Below are 25,110 nucleotides of genomic sequence, written 5' to 3' on the forward strand. Positions count from 1 at the left end.
TCTTAGCAGAGTATGAAACCTTGGGGCATATGTCCCGGGTACCAACACACATCCCCGCTGAAGACTGTGATACCTATTTTTTACCACATCATGCCGTCAAAAAGGAAGAAAGCACAACAACCAAAGTAAGAGTGGTGTTCAATGCGTCATCATCAACTGCAAACGGAGTCAGCTTCAACGACATCCTCCATCCGGGGCCAGTTCTACAGAATGATTTAACCATTCTCATATTAAGGTGGCGTTTCTTCAAATATGTCTTCAACAGCGACATAGAAAAAATGTACAGACAGATTCTGTTGCACGATGATCACACTAAGTATCAACGGATTGTATTCCGAACAAAAAGTACGCAGCCCATACAACTATATGAGTTGAAAACCGTCACCTTCGGAGTTAACTGTGCACCGTACCTTGCAATACGAACACTGCTCCAGTTAGCGGACGACGTGGAGCACAGCCACCCTATAGCATCAGATATACTACGAAATGCAATGTACGTTGACGACGTGCTAGCAGGAGGCCACACTATTACCGACACCATTAAAGCAAGGGATCAAATAACTACAGCCCTGGGGACAGCAGGATTCTCACGGAGGAAATGAACCGCCAACTCGAACAAACTACTCAAAGGCCTGCCAAAGACTCACTTCCTAAACGAAGATTTCCTAGACTTCGAGGATACCAGTATGGTTAAAGCACTTGGCATTAGGTGGAACGCCCACTCAGATACCTTTTACTTCAAAACGAAACCCATAGAGGAACAGTCTAGCTTTACAAAGCGGAAAATTCTGTCGGCCATAGCAAAATTATTTGACCCCTTAGGGTGGCTGGCACCATTCGTGGTTACCGCCAAAATGTTGATGCAAAGCATCTGGTTAGAGGGAACAGGATGGGATGAAACCGTGTCGCCAGTCTCGCTGGATCGGTGGCAAAGTTTCATTGAAAGTTACCAGCACATAGAAAAAATTAAGATCCCACGCTGGGTACACTTTTCACCAACAGCCACAGTGGAGATCCACGGATTCTGTGAAGTGTCAGAAAAAGCATACGCAGCCACCGTTTACCTGCGCGTCAATATTAATGAGCAAATATTTGTAAGCCTGCTATTAGCCAAATCAAGAGTCGCGCCCGTAAAAACCATCTACTTACCAAGACTAGAACTTTGTGGAGCAGTTCTCCTTGCAGAAACCCTAGAATCTATCAAAAAGGACCTTAATTTAGGCAAACATAAAACCTTATTATCGACTGACTCAACTATTGTCTTAGCTTGGTTACGGAAACCTCCGTGTTCATGGTCAACCTTCGTGGCCCACCGTGTGACAAAGATAATAGACCAAGTTGGGAACACGGACTGGCGTCACGTGGACTCAGCGTCAAACCCTGCAGACTTAGCCAGTAGAGGGCTATTAGCGCAAGAGCTAGTAAACAATCCCTTGTGGTGGAAAGGCCCATCTTGGCTGCAGCAAGATGGCAAAGAATGGCCAGACCAGGAAATAAGCTACACCACAACCATGGAAGAAAAAAGGTTACAAGTTCACACAACCTCGGTTAACCGTAAAGACGAAGATATTGTAGACAGGTTTTCCGACCTTTCCCGGGCTTTAAGAGTTGTGTCCTACGTCCTACGGTTCTACAAAAGGACTCATCTCAAAACCTCCTTCAATGAAACATCACTGACGATTTCACCCATTGAGATCAAAGCAACGATGTGTCGACTGATCGTCAATGCTCAACGAAACCATTATGCGGAGGAGTACAGAACACTCAAAGAAAAAGCGTCAATCAAGCCAAAGAGCGATTTACAATCCTTGCACCCATTTCTCGATGAGGACGAGACAATCAGAGTCGGGGGGCGGCTCGCGGCGTCTAAGGACCTCTCGTATAACGAACGCCACCCCATAATTCTGCCCTATCATAGTGGACTGTCTCGTCTCATCACACGATTTGTCCATAAAATCTCGTTACATGGGGGGAATCAGCTTATGCTGCGCCTGATCCGAACACAGTACTGGATACCTCGCGTGAAAAATATGATAAGATCAGAAATTCACAAGTGCAAGGTATGCGCAGTGCATAGGAAACAGGCGCAAACACAATTGATGGGCATTCTACCGACCGAGCGAACCACCTATACCCGGGCATTCACTAACACCGGGGTAGATCTTGCCGGCCCCTTTGAGATAAAGAATTATCAAGGACTAGGCTGTCGCGTGTCCAAGGGATATGTCTGCCTCTTTGTGTGTTTCTCCACTAAGGCCATCCACTTGGAAGCGACTACCGATCTGAGCACCCGGGCATTCTTGGCGGCTTTTGCCAGATTCGTCGCGCGACGAGGCTGCCCGAAGAATGTGTATTCCAACAACGGAACCAATTTTGTCGGGGCATCAAGAGCCCTCAGGGCGGAGTTCAAAACCTTCATGGCGGACTCACGCGCCGAGGTAGTAACAACCTATACATACCAAAATCTGAACTGGCATTTTATTCCTGCGTCTGCCCCTCACATGGGGGGATTGTGGGAAGCGGGAGTGAAAAGTTTTAAATTTCACTTCAAAAGGGTAGCATCCAACCTTAAATACACCTTTGAGGAATTCTCTACCCTGCTTTGCAGGATAGAGTCATGCCTCAACTCCCGCCCCTTAACGCCCTCTTCAAATCAACCGTCCGACCTAGAACCATTAACCCCGGGACACTTTTTAATAGGGGGACACCTATTAGCACCCCCGGAGCCAGACGCGGACGAAAACCCCGCATCAATTATTAATCGATGGCAGTGACTAAAAGCCCTACACCACACCTTTTGTCGACGATGGAAGACGGAATACCTCGTCGAACTTCAAAAAAGGAACAAATGGCGCCAACCTAAAGCAAATATGAAGCTTGACGATCTAGTTGTCATAAAAGAAGACAACCTGCAACCCAATGAGTGGAGGCTCGGGAGGGTTATCAACCTCCATCCGGGATCGGATGGACGAGTACGAGTAGTGGATCTCATGACGGCAAAGGGAAAGGTTACATGACCCCTCACTAAACTCGTGCTACTCCCATCCAGAATCCAGAGTGCAGTAACCGAACCCACGACCTAGACCCGAAACATACAACCTACGACCACACACCCCCCCCCCCCCCCTTTCAAAGATATATCTATCTGTTGTGCTGCATGCTAGTTATTAACTGGCATGCAGATAAAAGATACTATTTTAATCAAAAAATAGATGCAATTTAATGGAAATATATAATTTATTTAATAATTTGGGAAAAATTTAAACAACGTGACATCAGGACGGACAAGGCGACAGGTGTTTCGATTATACCTTGTAAATCTCTTCAAAGCCTTTTCTCCCGGGATGGGATAATATTAATTCATACTTACATAATACATTTTAAATAGGAATTGCTGTCATTGTTCATCTTGTAATTCAGAGTGATTGGCTCACGAGATTGTATGGAAGCACCATTCTGCACGTAAATCGATTGAATATAGTGATGAGTTGCCATTGAGTGACATTTCGTGCGTTCTATATCAGAGTTCGTTTCTTTATTTGCATAAAATTTCTGGAATAAAATTCGTCTTGATTACACTGTGCGACAATAAAGTATACAAAAACTGTATACTCAGAACTTCTAATACAGTCCAAAATCTGAAGTTAGCGATTAAAACCAAGTTTTCAGGGAGAACATTGCCATGTAGTTCTGCAGGTTCGCCACTAATTATGAGAGTTATTTTGCCCATTGTACTAGGGCAAGCCCTCCCCCCCCCCCCCCCCCCCCCCCGACACATATTCTGTGCCCTTTTTAGCAGTGACATGGATGTGGCGCCCCACAAACGTAACAAATTAAACATGCCTTGAGAAATATCCACTGTAGAGGCTTGATAATAGGGCCATGCTAGAACAACAGAATTTTTCGTGTATTTTTTTTTTCTGTCTAGGGGTCAAGCTGCCATAAAGCTATGAGTTATTAGCCACTATTTTTCAATAAACGTGCATGTTTTACTGTATTCTCAATCGATATATATGCACATAAATCGTGCTAATGCATATTATTATTGTCTCAGACGACCATGGCGTTTTCATCCTGAAGAAAATTTAATCCCGGAAAACCACAATTTCGACCTAAACAGTAATGGTATACCAATGCTTTTAGCAAAACAACAAACATTGTGAAACTTCAAAAATCCCCAAGTACGTCAAAAAATTTTGAGTGGACTACCTTCTTTTTATACGATGTTGCAAAGTTAAACAATATTTGTTTGAGCACAAGCGTAAAACAAAAAAATTAAAATTAAGGCCGTTTTCTTATATGAATTTAAAAATTGATCTGTCTTATAAGCACAAATTTTGAAAAATCTTTGAAGTCTACTTTAGAAAACGTCCCTAAAACTTTTAAAGCAAAAGCGCAGTTATTTAACAGCCAGAAATATTACCTTGTGGCATTGATGCACAGCCTCGCTGAATCCGTTCTCACTTCGGACTTTAATTGTTATTATTTGGACTAGTAGGTAAAGGTGGTGCATTTCCGCTTCGATTTGGAATTGGCGGCGGTCCACGGCGTGCTGGAAATGGTGGTGGTGGCCCCTAATGGATTCGGCTGGATTACTGAGCCTTGTTTACGTGGACTTTCACCTTCAGAAGAACGCATTAAATTATCTTCATTTACAGCTGGTGGAAGATGTGGCCATTGGTGGTGGCCCCTACTGGATTCGGCTGGATTGCTGATCCTTGTTTACGTGGACTTTCAGCACCAGAAGAACGCATTAAATTATCTTCTTTTACAGCTGGTGGAAGATGTGGCCATTGGTGGTGGAGGTGGAGGACACACTGAACCGGATTTACTCCGAGTTTGGCTTTGCATAGTGACGTTTTTATTGGTTAAAGGTAGGCGATTTTGATATCTCTAGTAAAAACAAGCCATAAATTAGAGAATGAGTAACTCAAATTAAACAAAAAAATTACTGAACGTTGTCCCTCATGCTATGCCACGGCGAAAGATTCCATCGGCTTTACGTGTATTACCACATGAATCATAATGATATGCCCAGCATGGTTCCGATACCTGCATTGAATAGTTGTTCATAGCATTCCATAGGATGCTGATGACTCTCAATAAATTTCATATACAATTTCACCATTCGCCTATCCTGGAAGTATCGCTCCTCGTCTGCGAAACGTCACAAACACTTTGTGAGCACCTCTTCCAAGCCCGATTCTACCCTCCTGGCGGAAAACTTTGCTTTCAAAGTATAAGTTTGTGTTTTCACTTAAGTGCTAGTATGATTGCGCATCCCAAATCCATGATTCGGAGATATTCAGAGCCACCATCGTGTAGACAAAATGAGCATTCACCCAGTTTATCGCAGATTAAAGCCTTTTGCTTATTGGTTAGTGATGGGCAACGAAGGACATACTCATTAAATTGCTCTAGCATTTGTCCAATTCTGTAAGCTTCATAGCCTATCTGTCGAACAAATTCCTCCAAATTTAAATAATTTCCTGATCGGTAAACATCCAAAAAAACAACTAAATAATGCTCGGGCACAATGCCAGACATTTCCAACAAATCTGCAGTGCTTATAGTATTTGTTGTTCCTTTGAAGCGATAACATGATTGAAGTGTTGTTATGGCGCGCCTCATATCACCACCAGATATTTGTACAATCGACTGAAAAGCAGTATCATCTATCTTGACGCCGTCCAACTCACAAATATGACGCAAACGTGCAATGATTTGTTCATCACCCAACGCTTTAAAACGAAATTTTGTGCAACGCGATGTAATCGGCTCAATAATGCGCGACACATAATTGCGCACTAAACAGAAGCGTGTACTACGACTTTCCTTCTCCATGGTTCGACGTAGGGCAGCCTGTGCAGCATGTGTCATTGAATCAGCCTCATCGAGTATGATAATTTTGAAGGGCGGACAAGGACGACGGTTAATTGTGCGAAGCTTTTGATTTTTGTACGTACTACCGCTATGCCACGTTCATCGGATGCATTTAATTCGAGTATGCGTTCACGATATATATCACCAAAAATTGGATGTGCGGCAGCAAGAATTGTACTGGTTTTGCCAGTTCCGGGCGGTCCGTATAAAAGCATATTTGGCAAGTCAGCCCCATCAAGACATTTGCGCTTTTTTAATTTCATGTTGCTCCCAAACTGTGCATCTCACCTGAAAGGAAAAAAAAGAAAAGAGAATTAGTATTGTGTGTAAAAAATACAATTGATGCGTACCTCGTTTTTTCTCATCAATGACAGGAATTTCATTGAAGGGTAACACAATCCACTTTCACAATAACACAATGTACACTACAAAATTCATATGGTGTTGCCAGATGCTAAGGCGGCAAACCGGGAAAAACGCGATCACATCCCCCCCCCCCCCCTGCTTCTTTTTTTGGGCCGTGTTTTACGAATTTATAACCTGAAATAAATGATCTTCTCCAAATATCCTATTACCCCCAGATCAAATACACCTGATTTCTTATAGTGGGGTTAATGTACAATTTATTTGTCAGACTTTACAATATTTTTTTTGTTGATTACACTATACAAATGTAAATTTAGGGGCGGAAGTGAATAGTTAGATGTAGCGGCGTATATGGGCAGAACGCCTCAACCGATGCCCCCCCCGATCCGGTTATGCCCGGTCTACCGAGCAAAATCGCCCGAGGAAAGGCAAAGGGAAGCCGCATTAGGACGATACTGCGGCAACTGCCTATCAGTAGCACACCGCACCGCCGACTGCACGAGCAAAGGACGTTGTCACCAGTGCCAAAGGGACCATCACACCACGTTCCACCAGAGCTTCGACAATCCGGAGCCCCAGGAAGTTGATACCAGGCCATGGGGCGTTCAGATGGATAGCGAATACGAACACATTCTGTCTCTTCAAGCATCAGAAATAGGAACTGACAGCGGGCCACGCGAGCTAGAAGTAGGAGAGTTGGACGAAGCCGGAGCGGAATCACGGCCTTTCCGCCCGGCCACCAGTAGGAAGGTGGAACCAAGGAAGTTTCGGCCCCCACTTGAACAAGAACGCCGCAAAGATGGAGCGGAATCACGGACTTTCCGCCCATCAATTACACACCAACGTCATCAAAGAGCGAGGAAGCGGGGCTCAGATCGTCACAAGGGAGTAGCGGAATCACGGACTTTCCGCAGACCGAACCGGCGTCAACACGCACGAGGAGCGGAATCTCGGAATTTCCGCCCCCGTCAAGGATACGAGTTGGAGAGAATAGGTTCGCAGGCCCAGCTTGAACGACACTCTCAACGACTGCCAGCGGCCTTCAGAACGGGGCAAATCACGCGGGAGATCGTAGCACTTCGGCCCTTTACATCAATATCGCCGTGATCAAAATCGAGGCGGGAGGGCGATTGCACCTGGTACGCGCACTCATCGACGCGTGCGCCACAACTTCGATAATTTCACGCGACCTGGCTCGACATTTACACCTCGACGAGGAAAACTACGGATCACAACGAGGGTGCCTCTTGCGAATAAGGGGTAAATATGGGCAGAACCGTAGGCTCACGATTCACGCTACGATCGTTTCCAACTACGTCCGTGTGAGTCCAAGCGCGAATGTCGACCCCTCGGTCGCGACACCGTATACCCATATGAAGCTCGCCGATCCAACATTTTTTGTGTCAAGTCCGGTTCGACTCGTGTTGGGAGCCGATATATATCCGGAGCTGATACTGCCGGGCACATTGCCATCTACGTTTGGCCCTTTTTTAGCGCAGAGCAGTATATTTGGCTGGCTCTTGTCTGGGGCATGCCGCTCCTAAATCTTCCTCAACATTCGAACTAGCTTCACGTCCCATTCGTGTGAGAAGAGGTGCAAAAAATTTAACTCAACCACGTACTATTTCCTAACGGGTATTTTTTTTACTACAGCTCCACGATTTACGGATGGAACCGAAATACTAATTACTGTGTCAAGCAAAAGACCGCCATGCCGCTGTCCTTATTGGGACATCCATGAATTTTGTTCATTTATATATATTAGTTAGTTTTAAGTTGATCAGGGAAGATGGCCGCAGGAATCTACCGATGTTGCTTCTAGCAAGGGGGGCCGGCATGTTTAGGCCATCAAGCTAAACCCAAGAATGAGCACGGCCAATAGTGACCCAGCCTAATGTAAACTATCGGTGTTTGCTTCTATCTACTTTCGCGCACTAACACCAACGGATATATATATCCGTGCAGACGTATGTGTATGTGTTGGTGCGCGACTTTCCAATTTAACTTACTTTCGTTCAATTACCCCTCAAAACCGCTTTTCGACGGAATTGAGGGCTGAACGCGTTTTATAAGTAAGAAACTCTTTCACTTCTTTTTTGGAAACATCCGTGACAACTGCAGCCATCAGCCCTGTTATAATTAAGATTTTCTTTCGTTTGCATAACTTAATATATATATATAATTAATTAAAGTGTGAAATAGCTTTTGAATTACATATTGTGAGTTAGCTTTGCAGTGAAAGTTATTAAATTGTTAAATTCTTGAATTTAATCTGCTGTGTGTTCTTTTCCGTTTTTTTCTCTTTTTTTCACCGAGCGCAAAAACCCCTTGGGAAATTACCCGAGAGCTATCGAAGCCCCAAGAGGTTTTTACACCAAGTATAGCTAATCTTAAGGAATTCTCCATAAATCTTTGCCTTCCGTTATCCTTCGAGTCACTGAGCTGTCGAATTACTAATCTCAAATCTTCAGTACATCGAAATGATCTTTATCAACAACACAAATGTGGTATTAGAACTTCACAATTGAAATTATTCACATCGCTCACTTAGATCGTTTTAAAATCAAAACTTTTAGTAATTGGGAAGCATTTAAGGAGGCGAGAAATAATGCAATACTTTTCACTCGGTGCGAAATGTGTATCTTCCAACAAAAGTTGTATAGCGTGATATAAATAGTTTACAGGTACGCAGAAACGAAGGGGTGCAGTGCGCTCTAGATCCTGAGCTAGTCAATGTTGCTTTCCTGAGTAATGGCGCGGCAAATGCAGATATTGGGCAGTTTGTCCCTTGTGAGGATCCTTGTTTTAATGGGTCTATTTCTGTGTTTTCGTATTGTATTGTATTTGTATTGTATTGTATTTTATTAAACATTTTCCAGATGCATACTTATTAACCTAAGATTACAATATTACATTAAATAATTTCAAATTACTATGCAGCATAGGAAAAGTATATGGCATTTTTTATATTAAAGTTTAACATAGTTCTAAATGCCAGTCCTAGCTTTGGTATATTGTTTTGTGTGGGGTGTACAAAAATAAAAATTTCATAAAGAGTTTAAGTTATACATTAAATTAAATCATCAAAGATATGAAAGAGAATCAATACTAAATATTTGCAGCTTCCTAAGGTATGTACGGTTTATAGGGTCATCCTCAGCATCGTTTCTAATTCAAAGTGATTATAACCAAAAAGATACAGCTTAACTTCTTTTTTAAATAAGTTGACATTTCTTATTACCTGTACAGTGGGAGGAAGGGAGTTGAAAAATTTGCACGACGTGTATGTGTAAAAACTTCTAAAGTGCGACGTCCTAGTATGCGGAATTTGTACCATCGGAAGTAGATTTCTTCGTAAGTTGTAGACTTCCGAAGGAAAGCTTTCCAGGTAGCCACACCGTATAAAGAATGTTTTTAAAACTTTGTAAAGATAGAGATGTCGACACGGAAATATATCTAGTTTCCTAAAATATAGCATAGAGTGAGACCTATAGTTTGCACTACAGATTCGCCTTATAACCCCCTTTTGAATTGTTACCACTGCTGACAGCTTATTAGCCGAAGCGCCGCCCCAGCATGTGATACCATATTGCAGTTTAGATTGAAATATTCCGTAGTAAACTGTTTTTAAAGTGGATATTGAACATAACTTTTTCAGACGATAAAAGTGACGAGTGGTATATAGAAAGTATTTTTTTAGAGCATTAATGTGCTCAGACCAACTCAAGCGGTTGTCTATTATAATTCCTAGGTACTTGAAATTCTCAACAACTTCAACCCTGAAGCAGCTCTCACTACAGTTTCTATTACAATCAAAAGATCTCATCGCGTCACTTTGAGTGCACGCTATATGGTGCATGTTAAAGCGAGAGCACACTGCGGAGTGAAATATGACATCATAACTTGGTTGTTCTTTGAGAACATGACTGAAATACATAAGTCTAGTTTTACTACTTACAATCAGTTTGTGTGAAGCGAACCAGGTTCGTAACAAATGTATATCATGGTTAATGTCACATATTAATTCAAAGTAATTCGGTGTACTGTACGCAATTGCAAGATCGTCTGCAAAGGCAGTGGCCTTGCCTCTCAATGGAAGCTTAAATATTGAATTAATATAGACCAAGAACAATATTGGACCAAGAACTGAGCCTTGGGGAACACCCAGATTAACAAGCTGTAAGCTACTGTAGCTACATTCTACTTTAACTTTTTGTGTTCTGCCCGATATATACGATTTAAGCCACTTATGCATAACACCGCGGAATCCTGCACTATATAGTTTATCCAATAGTACACCCCTATCGACCATATCAAAAGCTTTTGTTATGTCCACAAAGAGACCAGCACAACTTCTTTTTTCATCCAGAGCTTTGTAGACGTTGGTGCAAAAATCTAGCAAAGCGTCTTCTGTTGAAAGGTCAGAACGAAAGCCAAACTGCATGGAGCTAAAAAAGCTCGCTTTATTTAGAAAATTAACAATTCTGGTTTTAACAGCCTTTTCAAAAACTTTAGATATGGCCGAGAGTAGTGAAATAGGTCTGTAATTATTAACATCTTTTTTATCCCCTTTTTTTCAAGATCGGAATTACAATCGCACATTTCAAACCATCGGGAAAAATACCCTGAGTAATGCTGGTGTTGAATAAGTATATCAGTATATCAACCACATTAAAATATATCTTTTTTAAAATTAAATTGGAAATACCATCCTCACCGCATGAACTAGAGTTTTTTAAGGTTTTTATAATGCTTATAATTTCGAAATCTGTGATAGGGTCAAAAAAGAAGCTATTTCGAGCATATTGGCCCGATGGTAAATGGATCGCAAACCGACAATTGCAGTTAGTTAATACTGTGTTCCCAACCGTTGTAAAGTGCGTGTTAAGTTTATTAGCTACTTCCACAGCATCCGTAATCGACTGACTTCCAGCTTGTAATGCTATTCGCTCATTATCTTTTTCACCGTTTCGATTAAGAAGATTATTGACAACTTCCCATTCTTTCCTAATATTACCAAGTGCTGAATTAAACTTGTTTCGAAAGAAGTTTTTCCCGCGTCAGTCGTATGGCCTTATTGGTGCTATTACTTATTTTGTTGTATCTAGTGCGGAGCCTTCTATTACTAGGATACTTAGCACATTTTTTTCTTAGTTGGTTTTTGAGCTTTATTTTCTGTAGGAGATCCCGAGTAATCCAAGGCTTAAGTCTCACATTTCTTTTACGATTATTTACAGTATACGAAGAGTTGAGAATGTGCGCGTTTAAGGTATCTAAAAATATGTAAAAAGCTACTGATATGTCATTTTCAGCGAGGACATTCGACCAACTTTCGAAACATAGCTTATGGTTCAGCATAGGGAAATTAACTTTGGTATATGATTTCTGAACGCGATTTGCTTTTGGTTTGTCGAAAACAATTCCAAATATTTGCAAACCCGTCATCGTGTGATCAGTTATTTGCAAGTCAATGTTAAAACTATTACAATATCTATATGGTACGGCATTAAAGCGGCAAAAAATATGATCAATACACGTACCCGAACTTAAGCGCGTCGGCTCATTAATATAGGAAGTATAACCATTTCCAGCCATCAAGGCCAAATAATCGTCAGTTGTATTACAGTGATGCAAAAGGTCTAAATTAAAATCACCCAGTATGAAAAAAGTTTGTAGTTTCTTCACACAGCACGAAACTGGAGTATTCTTGAATAAATACAGAAATAGGAACAGATTGTAGTCTGTATACCCCTAGGAAAACAAATTGTTCGCCTTTTATATTAAGAGAAAGTTGTAGCATATCAGCACTATAAAGATTTTTACTTACTGAGGTACACTCATAAGTATCGCGCACAAAGGCTCCAACACCTCCCGCACTGTATCTATCATTCGCATTGGCATAAAAATTGAAATGAGGTATGCTGTAGTCACTTACTTCATAAGAATATATCCAAATTTTCTTAAAAATAAATCAAAATTCTGCCTAAGGCTACGTATATTCTGATGCACAACTTTTATATCGTTAGAACCTACTGAGGGCGCTTTATGAAAAAAATTTTTGCTAGCGATGATTGGGTTATCATCAATCAGAACGTCAAAAAACATCGAAGAAAAATAAATGAAAAAAGAACAAAGAGTATAGCTACAGAGTTCTAATCAACAATAAATTTTATGTCTTCAAAAGTTCTGATGTTGATAACCCTCTCATTTTCTGCTCTTTTTAATAGGAAGCTCGATTTCCCTAACCATAAATATTTGTAGTGTTTCTCTTTCTTTAATTTATATGCTGCCGTAAACAAAGCTCGATTAAAACCCGTGAGTGCATCATTAATATATATTTTGCTATTGCTAGTTCCATCAAACATTCGCGCTGTCAGCTTACGTGCTTTTGTTTTTCTCGCTGCCATAACTCTCTTCTTGGTATCAGTTGAGGAGAAATGCACGCGTATAACACTACGGGTGAGCGAAGCGTCATTTTTTTGCTTTATGCTTCTTACTACGCATTTTTCAATCTCAGATGGTGTTACTGAGATTCCCAAAGTGTCCACGATTTTCTGCATACATTCTTCCGCATTGTTGCTGTGTTCTTGTGGAATGCCAGGCAATAATAATATTAGTAATGATAATAATAATAATAAAGAATTATAAAATTTTTCTTTTATAATTAATCAATTGTTTTACTTATAAGAGATACTAATAAGAAACGCATTTTCATAGGAATAATACAGTGGGAAAAAGTTATGAGGCGTATGTATCAAAAGTTACTAATTAACAATTGATTATGGTTGCTGCAAATATACATGGAAGCACCAAACAAAAAAAAATATATATATATATTGCGACGGACATTTCCTTACGCCGGGGTATGCTCAGTCCGTCCAGGACCACTGTGGGAATAGAGGAGAATCCCTACTTACTTACTTACTTAATTGGCGCTTAACCGTCTAAACGGTTATGGCCGTCCAACAAGGCGCGCCAGTCGCTCCTTCGCTCCGCCAACCGGCGCCAATTGGTCACACCAAGGGAGTTTAAATCGTTTTCCACCTGGTCCTTCCAACGGAGTGGGGGCCGCCCTCTACCTCTGCTTCCATAGGCGGGTTCCGGTATATTGGGTCTTCACAATATATATATATACAAATACATGTATTCATGTAACTGAGCTGGGCATATATTGAAGACAAAGAAGGAGAATAATTGTATGTATAGAATTTACTCTCACCAAAAAAAAAAAACAACGGGAAAAAGAAGGCTTGAAATTTAACCGATTTTAAAATTTTACGTTTAGGTGCGAATGTATGTAACTGCCACTCCTAATGTTATGTACGTTACTAAATAAATGTTCAGCAAAGCTGGTAAGGACATACTAGATAAGGTAATAATAAAATAGAAAATGCATATTGGTCTAGTAAAGTAAATTTAACATGAGTCTTAAAGTCATCATCACTGTCGTCTTCAAAGCCCTTGTTGCCTAACACAACGTAAGCCCAGCTATAACTTCTCTCAAAACACCTAACGATCGTAACAGGTTTAGCGCGTTTATTACCATGTACTTGCAACATTTACTTTCTACCGTAATGTTCATCAAAAAAAAAAAAAAAATTTATTTATGTACATATATATATATATATAACCTACATCCTATATGTACATACATACGCTATTATGTGGTATTTATGTACGTATGCCCTGTGATAACTAGTAACATTACACCCTAGGTACTTCTAATTCAAACATTCCTTTTAATAAGAGGTAAATAGTTCATTATATTCAAAAGTGTAATAAACTTTTTCAAATTTTCTCTCTTTTGAGTTGTCCTTATCTTCGCTTAATAAATCTCGGTAAATTGTATGTGTAGGTAAGTATACGTGTGTATTTGAATATTTCCTAATTTAGTAGAAAAAATTGTTTTTTCTTTTCTCTAGGTTTATCTAATTAAGTTAACAAAAGCATATATTCATTTTATTCCCTAACTCTAAGATGTTACGACATTAAATAAAATGTGTGTATATTTTGTTGAGTGGGAACACCCGGTCCGTTCCCATTCAACAAAATAAAAATGTTGTCAAACTTGGTGTTTGTTGTTGTTGTCGGTCGCTGGTTGTTGCTGCCGGGTGGTGGTTCGGCGGGCCCATGTATGCGGCCTGCCGTTGTTGTGCCGGCAATTGTTGGCGTTGGCCGGCTGTCGTAGCAGGTGTTGTTCGGCGGGCCTATGCATGGCGGTTTGCCGTTGTTGTGCCGGCAATTGTTGGCGTTGGCCGGCTGTCGTAGCAGGTGTTGTCCGGCGGGCCTATGTATGCGGCCTACCGTTGTTGTGCCGGCAATTGTTGGCGTTGGCCGGCTGTCGTAGCAGGTGTTGTTCGGCGGGCCTATGCATGGCGGTTTGCCGTTGTTGTGCCGGCAATTGTTGGCGTTGGCCGGCTGTCGTAGCAGGTGTTGTTCGGCGGGCCTATGTATGGCGTCCTGCCGTTGTTGTACCGGCAATTGTTGGCGTTGGCCGGCTGTCGTAGCAGGTGTTATTCGGCGGGACTATGTTTGGCGGCCGCCCAAAATAATTAACTCAATTTTTACTTTTTACTGTAAATGTATTTTCCACAAAATAAAATACAGAAATTTTCATTTGAATGTAATACTATTTACTTAAGTAAATTTATTTTGTTTTGAAATGCACCGCTGAAGCACAAAAATTCCTTTACTTACTCGAATTGTGGCATGAAATCGAATTTTTATGGAGCGCAATGTTTCGGGTCTGCTAATGTCGCTTTTGGGTTGGATTTTTGTGTGATGAAATGAGATTTATTCGAATTTTATTTGCGGAGCGTACACAATTTTAACTTTGATTAATTTCCTCTAATTTTTTGGCATCTGTAACGACAGCCTTTCACCACACTGGACTAAATGTACGTCAACATGTTTCTATGTTAAGTGTATGCCGCATTGTTACAGCGGAAGCAACACGGCGCGTTGGCATCATGTTGTTGGCGGTACCACTATGTTGCCAACAGCGTTACAACATCACAGTCAAGACACGAACTAAATATATCTGCAGGTGTTAGTTTGCGTAAGCGTTGGAGCGTATGAATGTATGAGCGTGTGAGTGTATCCGTGTCAGCGCCAAAGGCACGAATACTAGGTATCTATGTGTTTGTGTTGTTTTGTTAAGTATGGTAATGTTAGGTTGTATGAGCGTTTATGTGTGAATATGTGAGTGTATGATTGCGTAGACTTATAATAAACGAAAATACGGGAAAGCCGAAAAGAAAGTTAGCATGTATAGGTAGGAATTTTTCGTTTCTGGGTAACGTTCCTTACCACGGCGGTAGCTTATAAAAGGTCACAAAGTTAGGCAACGGAAAAACTTTCACTCTATCAGTGCCCAGTGCAAGTGCCAAAGGAAAGTGAAGTGCGCGGATTTTAAATCGAGCTAAAGAGAAAAAAGAGGTGCCAAAGTGCAAGTAAAGTGCGCGGATTTAAATAAAAAAAAAAAAAGTATTTGCGTTGGTTTTGTGTTGTGCGCGCCGCAAGTTAACGCACGTACCCTGGCAAGTGCCAGACGAGGACCAGAAAACCTGCCCGGAAAATCAAGGATCGAGGTAAGTCAAAGTCATCTGCTACTTGGCATGCATACAGTCAATTTGCTCCCATCTAGCGAATTGCTCAAGCAAGCCAAATAAAAACTACATTAATGCAGATGCATATATACGCAGATGCATGTATATGCATCTACAGCCATGCACACACAAAAGCCCCATGTGCATATTCCCTAAGCGGTTTGATCTAAAATGTGTACTTTTAACTAATTCCCACCATTGGTACTCCAGGCAACCTCGCCAGCGCAAGGAGCCACTGGGCACAGCGTTTCGAAGGCACACAGCATCCACAACAACACAACACACTTTTCTTTTGAACGGCACACCCGCTGCTTTCACCAGCAACGAATCGTTATTCCCTTATTTGGTCATCAGCGGCGCAACGCCAAACACAAGTACGTCACCTTTCCTACTGGCAATAACAACTCCCACCTGCGGCCACATATTTTGGTATCGGCAATATATTGTCACCACAACCACAACTACAACAACACTACCCTTTTGGCCTCTTAGCCGACGGCAAAACACCCAACAACAACACCTTCGATACACCATTTTGGCAACATTTTTTTATTGGCGGGAATAGAACTCATCAACAACAACAACTACATTCGTACCGGCGATATATTGACATCACAACAACAACGGCAACACCAAAATCTTCCAGCAAGAGATACAACTTCTTCTTTTTGGCGGCGCAACGCCAACATTAACAACTGCGATGCATGCTTTTGGTGATACTCGGTCCCAGAAGTAACGACAACTACAACTTCTGAGTTCCAGGATTTTTTTTCTATCAGCAATACTCACGATCACTGGTGATATCAGCTTTAGGGTATCAAGCGCACAACATCTCTCTTGCGACCGCGATTGCAGAGGCCACCAACAACCACAACAACATCAACATCAACTTTTTGGAATTCTTTTTGTTATGGTACATATATATGTATATGGCTTATATCTTTTTTTTTTGTGAAAGAAAGAAACGAAACTTAGCAATATCTGCTCAGCCTAGGGTCACAAAAACGAAGAAAAAGGTACTGCAACAGGGGTCTAGGGGCATAAGGGCATTTCAACTTTTTTTTGCTGCTTTAGTTTTCTCATAATTTTAATTTTTCGCTTTGAATCGCTGGGATTCGATTTAGGGTTATAAATTTTTTATTCAATTCCGTAAATTTTTTTTTCTCTTCTTCGGGTAAGTTTCTTTTTGCCTATACAGTTTTATTCATTTCATTCGCTTTTGATTCTTTTATTCAATTTCCTATTTCCTTTGACATTTGCCACCTCTCCTAATTTTTCATATGTTTTAACTCTTTTTTTACTTTTTGTTCGGCAAATTTTTTCTTTTAATTTCTAACACATCGGTTGGCACTAAAGGTATAAAGCTTTGCTTTATACTTTTGGTATCACCTGCCTTCTTTGTTTCTTATAAGGTTTTTTTTTGTTACCTTTTTTATTAAGCATTTTTGCGTACACAAATTTTCTTTATTTGGCCGCGTGCATTATCGTCCGGACATAAGCAACATACGAACTAACTCAATGTCCAAGATCACAAGCGAGTGATCTGGCTGAGTATTGAGAAAAAAGTAGTGTGCCGGATAAATATATGTGCATTGAGCATATATGCTTTGAGTGTTATTCTCTTTACAGCTCGCGGACTCAACTTCATGCAGGCGCCTCCAGCGGAGTGAGTGACAATATTTACATTTGGAGAAGTAGATATGCACGTATGAATGTATGTACATATATTGCCAGTCAATTCCTAGTCTTGCAAAATTAGAAGAGGAATTGGTGATGATAAAATAAATCAGAATAATATATGTGCATGCATGAAAACGTCACAAACATACATTTGCTCCTACATACTTTTTTTATTCCTTTGATGACCTACTTCTGCTTTGTAGAAAATTTATTTCAGATTTGTTTTGATTATTGAGATAGGTCAGGAATTAGGGTTTCACCTTTTTCGCGTTTTTCGCGTTTTATGTTTTTTTTGCTTTGGCTTGCCGACCTTAAGCATTTGAATATCTGCATATGTAGGATCTTGAATTGACCCCTAGTAGCAGTTGTATATTAGGGTGGGTCAGAAACCAAGTGGGATTTGTACTTTTAAGCAATTATATGATTTCATATCTGCTTCTATAGCTAATTTATAATTGAAATTGAACTTGAATTACTTCTAGTTATAAGTTAACTTAGACTTAGTTTTTGGATTCTTTGTAAATTTTTTTATTTAAGCCAATCGATAGTAAGGATAGGGGCATTAGTATTAGGGATAATTACTGAAAAATTAAACCCAGGCTATTTAAATTTTCTTGGAGTCATAGTTTATCTATACATTTTTCTTTTCGTTATCTGTACTGATTGTCTTAAACATAGCTGAGTAGAGGTGCGGAAATATCTTAATTGTTAATAAATTATAAGGAATGTATGGATGAAAACATAGGTTTTTCAATAATGCAGGGCTAAAGTTTTAGGTTTGGTGTTGGTGCTGCGCTTGCGCGTGGCAAGGTTAGGCGACGGTGAGTAATAGGGAAAAATGACTTATTGACGGACGGACCGACTTATGTCAGGTTTGGGGCACTGTAAGGAAATAGGAGTCAGCACAGTGCCCACGGTGCGGTGCAAGTTGCACTGCAGAGGGAGGGTAGACTCCACCTGACAAGACAGGACTTCATCTTTTCTCCTCTTAACTGTGCCCCTCACGTATGTTTCTATCTTTTTCAGCTTTCCCTTCTTTTTCTCATCATGCAGGTATGAATCCCTATTTTGTTCATGTGGCTGCGGGTGAGGACGGTGGTGAAATGCCCCGCCCAAGACGACGAGCTAGCCTGGGCCCGCAAGCATACCTGCTTGCCGCCGCTGCTCGCCACCCAAACAGTCAGCCACGTAACAATGGCGCCCAACGGTAATAGCCCGATAATCTTTTTTATTTCCCACATTTTTCAACTAACTCTATTTTTTACTATTCTTTAATCCACCTTTAAACCACCTTTCTTCTAGACTTCATTCCTTTTTTTTATCCCATGTTCCATCCAAACCCAATCCCTATTTCCGTCTTTTGACAGAACAGGGACCGTCATGATGGCAACGCCAATTGGGCTCGCCTGGTCGCAAGTGTCATCATGACAAAGGTATAGGGAGTGGCTGAGTGTTCATGCCAGGGTTCCTTTTCCGGGTTTCTACAACTTGATTAAGTGGTACCTGGTATGATACTCAGCTAGAAGACGGACATTAGCAGGAGGTCGTGGCGGGCTGTTTAAGCTACCTTACCGGGAGTCCAGCACTGCCGGTAAGTGACACGATAATTAGGAGAGGAGGTGTGGCACCCACTCTTAGGGATAAGCCCATGAGCGTGATGTGCCACGCTTCCACGGACAGCATGACGGCGGACTTGACACTAGACGTTTAGATACGGACGAACACGCTGCCTTAACCGAACCTTCGCCAAGGCAGCACCACACACACCAAGATATATACACTCAGTTTCAGTAGTGATTTTGTCTTTTTTTTTGCAAATTTCAAATTTGAGTTTTTTTGAATCTTGGCTCTCAGTGACAATTTTTATTGTTGATGATTTGCTTATGAAGATAGTTTCGAAACATTTTTTCTGAAATTGCGTTTGAAAACTTTCGAGTTTTTTTTTATACTACATCGTTCTTAAGTTTGTTTCATACTTGCCTTCCATTTTTGTTATTAGAAAAAAAAAAAAATTACAAACACATACATACGTTGAAAATCGTACACACTTGAAATTTGGAGGTGTTAGCATATTCTATAAATTTCAGAATATCTTTGAATTTTTTTTTGTCATACCTAGCACTAAGTTTTTATTGGTCTGTTGTACTTTTGATCTTGTGTTTTGGGTGAATTTTTTTTAATTCCTTTCTAGGCATTTAAGACATAAATTTTCAGTTTTTTATATATCCACACCATCACTTGAATTCTTATATACACAAATATACATACAAACAGGCATATTTCTTGTATACATACATACTGAATTCCTTTATTGGTTTCTTTATATTATTTATTATTTTTATTGGGTTTGGGCGAATTTACCAACTTCCTCTGTTTGTTTTATATGTACTTTTTGCTTCGATCGGCAAATACATACAGATTGTTTATATTGAAATCTTTTATTTGGATCTTTTCTTATAATTTTTTTTTTTCATTTGGGTTGTCTGTCGGTGGGGACTTGCGGTTTCGATATCGTGTCCTTGGATATATAAGGGTGTCTGGCTAAACAGATTCTTTTGTTTTTTTTTTTTTCAAATTTATTGTTCAGACAGTGAATGTCTGATAAAGAGACAGAGAACCGCGTAATTGGGGGATTGGGGATTTTAAATTCCGATAGGCGCGTTACGAGAAGTCACACTCGAGCGCTTGAAAACCAAATAGTGGGTTCAGTTTTCAACCAGATCGACACTGGTATTCCGAGGGCCGTCGACTTTGTGCCCACATACTATTTTAATAGGTGCGCTTCGCGGATCTTCGGATCTTTTGGCCCTGAACGCCCGATTAGGATCTCTGTTGCGAACGGGGTGTCGTTCAACGACTCGGAAAATAGTTTAAATTTTTCCCAGAAGATCGATTTAGTGTGCCAAATGTCCGATAGCGACAACGTGGATGCACAGGGGGGCGATGTTACATCGCGAAACGCACCAGCAATGGTTAACGGCGGCATAAATGCTCCTCGCGCCGACGCTAATGAGCATGCAACCAATGTTGAACAGCTGAGCCGCATGATGGCGATGATGGCGCAACAACAAGATTTGGTGGTGCAAATGGCGGGTGAAGTGCGAAGCATCAAGACCAACGTCGATCATCTTGGTGGTCGCGTGGCAGAGATGGAGGCATCCAGTCACGCGGTGGGACATCGGTCCGCTGTGGCATCCACGCCCGAGCCTCAGAACCGTAGGGGGAGCCTGCTACCCGCAACGGTATTCCGAGTGGCAGTCGGATTACTGAGCGAGATGGTAGTGACCCTCCAAGGTGGAAAAAGTTAGATTTGGAAAAATGGCACATCAAATTCCATGGAACAAGTAAAGGTATAAGCATCGAAAGCTTCATCTTTCGGGTGGAAAGGATGCGCGAGCAGCATAATATTTCCTTCTTCCAGCTTTCCACGGACTTTCATTGTCTGGTTTCCGGCGGTGCCTTGAAGTGGTATTGGCAGGTCCTTGAAGACCATGCGGAGGAGCCGAACTTTGGCTACTTTGAGCTAAAGTCCGAGCTGCGGAACCACTTGAAGACTGCCGAGTCCGACTATGAAATCATCCGTGAAATCATGGAGAGGAAACAGCTGCCCGCGGAAGCTTTCGACGACTTTTATGCCGACGTCCATAATATGACATTCCGTTTGCGGAAGAGAATCCCTGAGAGGGAATTGGTTGGCATAATTAGGGGAAATCTTAAACCGTACTTAGCCAACCTGACCTTCGCCATTAAAATGGACTCGTTGGCGGAGCTCAAAGCTGAGCGTAACAGAGCGGAAAAACTCATTAAGGAAAATAAGAGCCGGTCCAGTAGCCCGTTTCTGTAACCTTTCGTTATAATAACGAACGAATTACTATCGCAAGGCCCGTATCGCTTTCGATATTCAAAGTGTTTCTGCAACACAGTCAATTTACCTTGCGATATAATAGTGGTGAGTTTTTATCATATCGATGGAGCAATTGAAATGGAACATAGGATCTGTCATCAATAGCGAAAAAGGTATAATAACAAAAATTAAGTCATACAAATTGTTATTTTGGGATCGTGCTTCCCCCACCGCATTTAGCTCAAGAGCAACGGCTTGCCATACACTGCGGATCAAGGAGGCACTATTGGGACCGCTAAAAGTCCCCATTGCCACTTTTGTATTGGCCTTCATAATTTCAACCAGATTCACCTTCTGATTTTTTGAAAATTTTCCACTTCTGCGTTTTTTCTATAAAATAAAAAATTAATTAGAATACAAAAAATCCAAATTAGTTACAAACAAACGAATTTCACTCATTTTCTTTTCAACGTATGTATACTATCACGACCTTCAGAGCTAGTGATATGAATATCGCAAGAAATATCGAAAATACATACTCACCACACTTACAGAAACACTACCTTGCGATAACAATGAATCAGGGTTGCATTTTGCGATATAATTCGTATCGCAAGGATACAGAAACGGGCTACAGACCAGTTAATGAGATAGGGTTCGAACAGCCCGATATACTGGGAGAGAGAAAGTTAGAAGCTTTTGATAGGAAGCCTCAGCGCACACCCCAATACCAACCACAACCTCAGCCCCTACACCAAACCCCAGCAAATCCCAATAGTGTTCGTCCTTCTATTAGTCCTGCGTCTAGGTCGACTGTGAATTCCTTTTGTGCTTCTCCCTTCCACTTGATGTTGTGTTTTTCGTACGGTATGCCGGTGTCCTCGTCCTCGTTTCACAATATGGTCTGTTTTGCTTGTGGTAGTGATTCCTCCTTTTGTGTATTTAAGCCTCAGCAGGGAAACTCGAGACTGGCGGAGTTGACCGGGGACTCCAGCCAGCAGACAGACAACCCGGCAACCCAGCAGTAAAGATTTTGAAGAAGGAAATGAAAGAGAATAAAGTTAAGGTAGAGGAAAGGATAACAGAAAAAAAGGAGATCAAAAGTTTGCACCAGCGAAAGTTAGATTACGAGGAGGCAAGACGTAGGATTTTTTGTGAAACAATACTAAATAATAGGAGAAATAGGAATTTTAAAAAGATAGAAAAGATGAGGGAGAAGGGGAAATATTTCAAACGTTTAAGAAATAAAATAATGTCAACAATTGTGACTGCAAAGGCGATAACAGGTTTTTCGCCAAAACCGCGATAGGAGGTAGGGAAGTTTTAGCTCTCTTGGACTCAGGGGCGAGTGCCAGCTGTTTAGGGAAAGGCTTAGCGGCACTCCTGTGCGGTAAAGAGGCCTTGATTGTGCCAATCAGGAGCCAAAATATCCGAACCGCTAACGGGGAGGAAACCGCCGTGGTAGGGGTCATAAAGTTACCAGTCGAGTGGGATAATACGACCAGGGAATTAGAATTTTTGATAGTTCCTGATCTGCAACAGGAAGTATATTTTGGGATAGATTTTTGGCAGGCTTTCGGTATTAGTGTTGTGAGTAAGGGTGTGTGTGGTAGTGTGAATGGTGCCAGTGTGGCGGAGCTCGTGCCCGCCGAGGGTGACGTGTCTTTTGACGCAGTCCAACACGTTTTGACGACGGAACAAAACCATATGTTGGAGCGTGTGAAGACCCAATTCCCGCCCTTCTCGGTACTGGGGTTAGGCCGGACAGACAAAGAGGAACACGTCATCGAGGTGGTGGACGAGAATCTGCCGGTCAAGCAACGCCATTATCCAATTTCGCCGACCATACAAAAACTCATATACGCAGAGTTAGATCGAATGTTGGACATGGGAGTCATCGAGGAGTCCAACAGTGGTTGGAATTCCCCCGTATCACTGGTTATTAAAGGAACGAAGAATCGGCTTTGCCTGGATGCTCGCAAAGTGAATGAAAGAACATATTGATGGAATTTTGAGCCGCCTACAAAATACACGATATATTTCCGCAATCGACTTGAAGGATGCTTTCTGGCAGATTCCCCTCGAGAGGAAATCACGTGAAAATACTGCCTTCACTGTCCCTGGCCGACCCCTTTACCAATTTACTGTCATGCCTTTTGGGTTGTGCAATGCAGCACAACGAATGTGTCGTCTGATGGACAAGGTCATTCCGGCTGCTTTACGTGAATGTGTTTTTGTTTATTTGGATGATTTGTTAGTGTGTTCTGAAGATTTTATGTCTCATATGTGTCTGTTGGAAAAGGTCGCTCGGTGTCTTCGTGAGGCTAAGTTAACGATAAATGTAGAAAAGAGCAAGTTCTGTTTCAAAGAAGTTCGATATCTAGGGTACGTAGTCGGGGATGGATGTATTAGAACAGACGCCAATAAAGTGGTAGCTGTGAGGGACTTTCCGGTTCCGAAAACCCCGAAGCAACTACGACGGTTCCTGGGTATGTCGGCCTGGTACCGACGTTTCATACAGGACTATGCGACTATTGCAGCCCCACTGCACGTCTGCCTCAAGAAAGAAAAAATTAAGAAATTCGTTATGACTGACGAAGCGATGAAATCTTTTGAAATTTTAAAGCAAAGGTTGATTTCGGCACCGGTGCTTACGCACCCGTATTTCAATCGAAAGTTTTACATACAATGCGATGCATCGACAGACGGAGTGGGAGGGGTTTTGTTTCAGTTGGACGATGACCAGAACGGAAGACCTATTGCCTACGTTTCGGCAAAATTAAAGAAGGTGCAGAAAAATTACAGCATTACGGAACTTGAATGCTACGCCGCCATCGTGAGTGTTAAGAGATTCCGACCTTACTTGAAGGGAACCCCGTTCACCATCATAACTGATCATGCCAGCCTCAAATGGCTCATGAATCAGAAAGATCTTTCTGGGAGGTTGGCAAGGTGGAGTTTGAAGCTCCAAGGTTATGACTTCGATATTCAACATCGAAAAGGTGCACAAAATTTGGGTCCTGACACACTCTCACATGGACGAAATACAGACGAATGGCAGAGCCATAGACGTATGTCTCGAGTCACCGTACTTCGAGTCGGAGGAGTATACGGAGTTGAAAAAGACGGTGACCGAGAACAAGGGCAAACTAGCTGGAAACTCTGGGTACCGTCGGAATTGCGACCGGGGCTGGTAGAGGCGTCTCACAGCTCGCCGTCTGCTGGGCATGGCGGTATACACAAAACGCTATCCCGACTACGTCAGAAATATTACTGGCCAGGAATGGTCACAGATGTATGCGCCCATATAAAAGATTGCGAATCTTGCAAAATCAACAAGACACAAAACGTTTTCAAACAACCCATGATGGGTAAAAAAAAGCTCACAGAGCGACCTTTCCAACGTTTATTCATTGATTTTATGGGTCCTTATCCACGTTCTAGTGATGGTAATGTGTATGTCTTTGTATGTTTAGAATATTTTTCAAAGTTCGTGTTCTTAAAACCAATGAAAAGGGCAACTTCAGCTGAGGTAGTCAAGTTTTTGGAAAAGGACGTTTTTCATCTTTTTGGCGTGCCCGAATACGTACATTCGGACAACGGAAAACAGTTTGTTTCTGAGATGTTCGGTAACTTTTTAGAAAAATATGGCACAAAACATGTAAAAACAGCCTTTTATTCACCTCAGGGTAACGCTGCAGAGAGGGTAAACCGATCTGTCCTAGAGAC

General features: G+C 41.5%; 1 pseudogene; it reads right to left on the reverse strand.

Moving 5' to 3' along the window:
• Positions 1–5,253: 5,253 nt before the first annotated feature.
• On the reverse strand, positions 5,254–21,840 carry LOC137248597 (replication factor C subunit 4-like; annotated as a pseudogene).
• Positions 21,841–25,110: the final 3,270 nt, after the last annotated feature.

Source organism: Eurosta solidaginis, chromosome 4 (genome assembly GCF_040869045.1).
Source record: "Eurosta solidaginis isolate ZX-2024a chromosome 4, ASM4086904v1, whole genome shotgun sequence".
Taxonomy (NCBI): domain Eukaryota; kingdom Metazoa; phylum Arthropoda; class Insecta; order Diptera; family Tephritidae; genus Eurosta; species Eurosta solidaginis.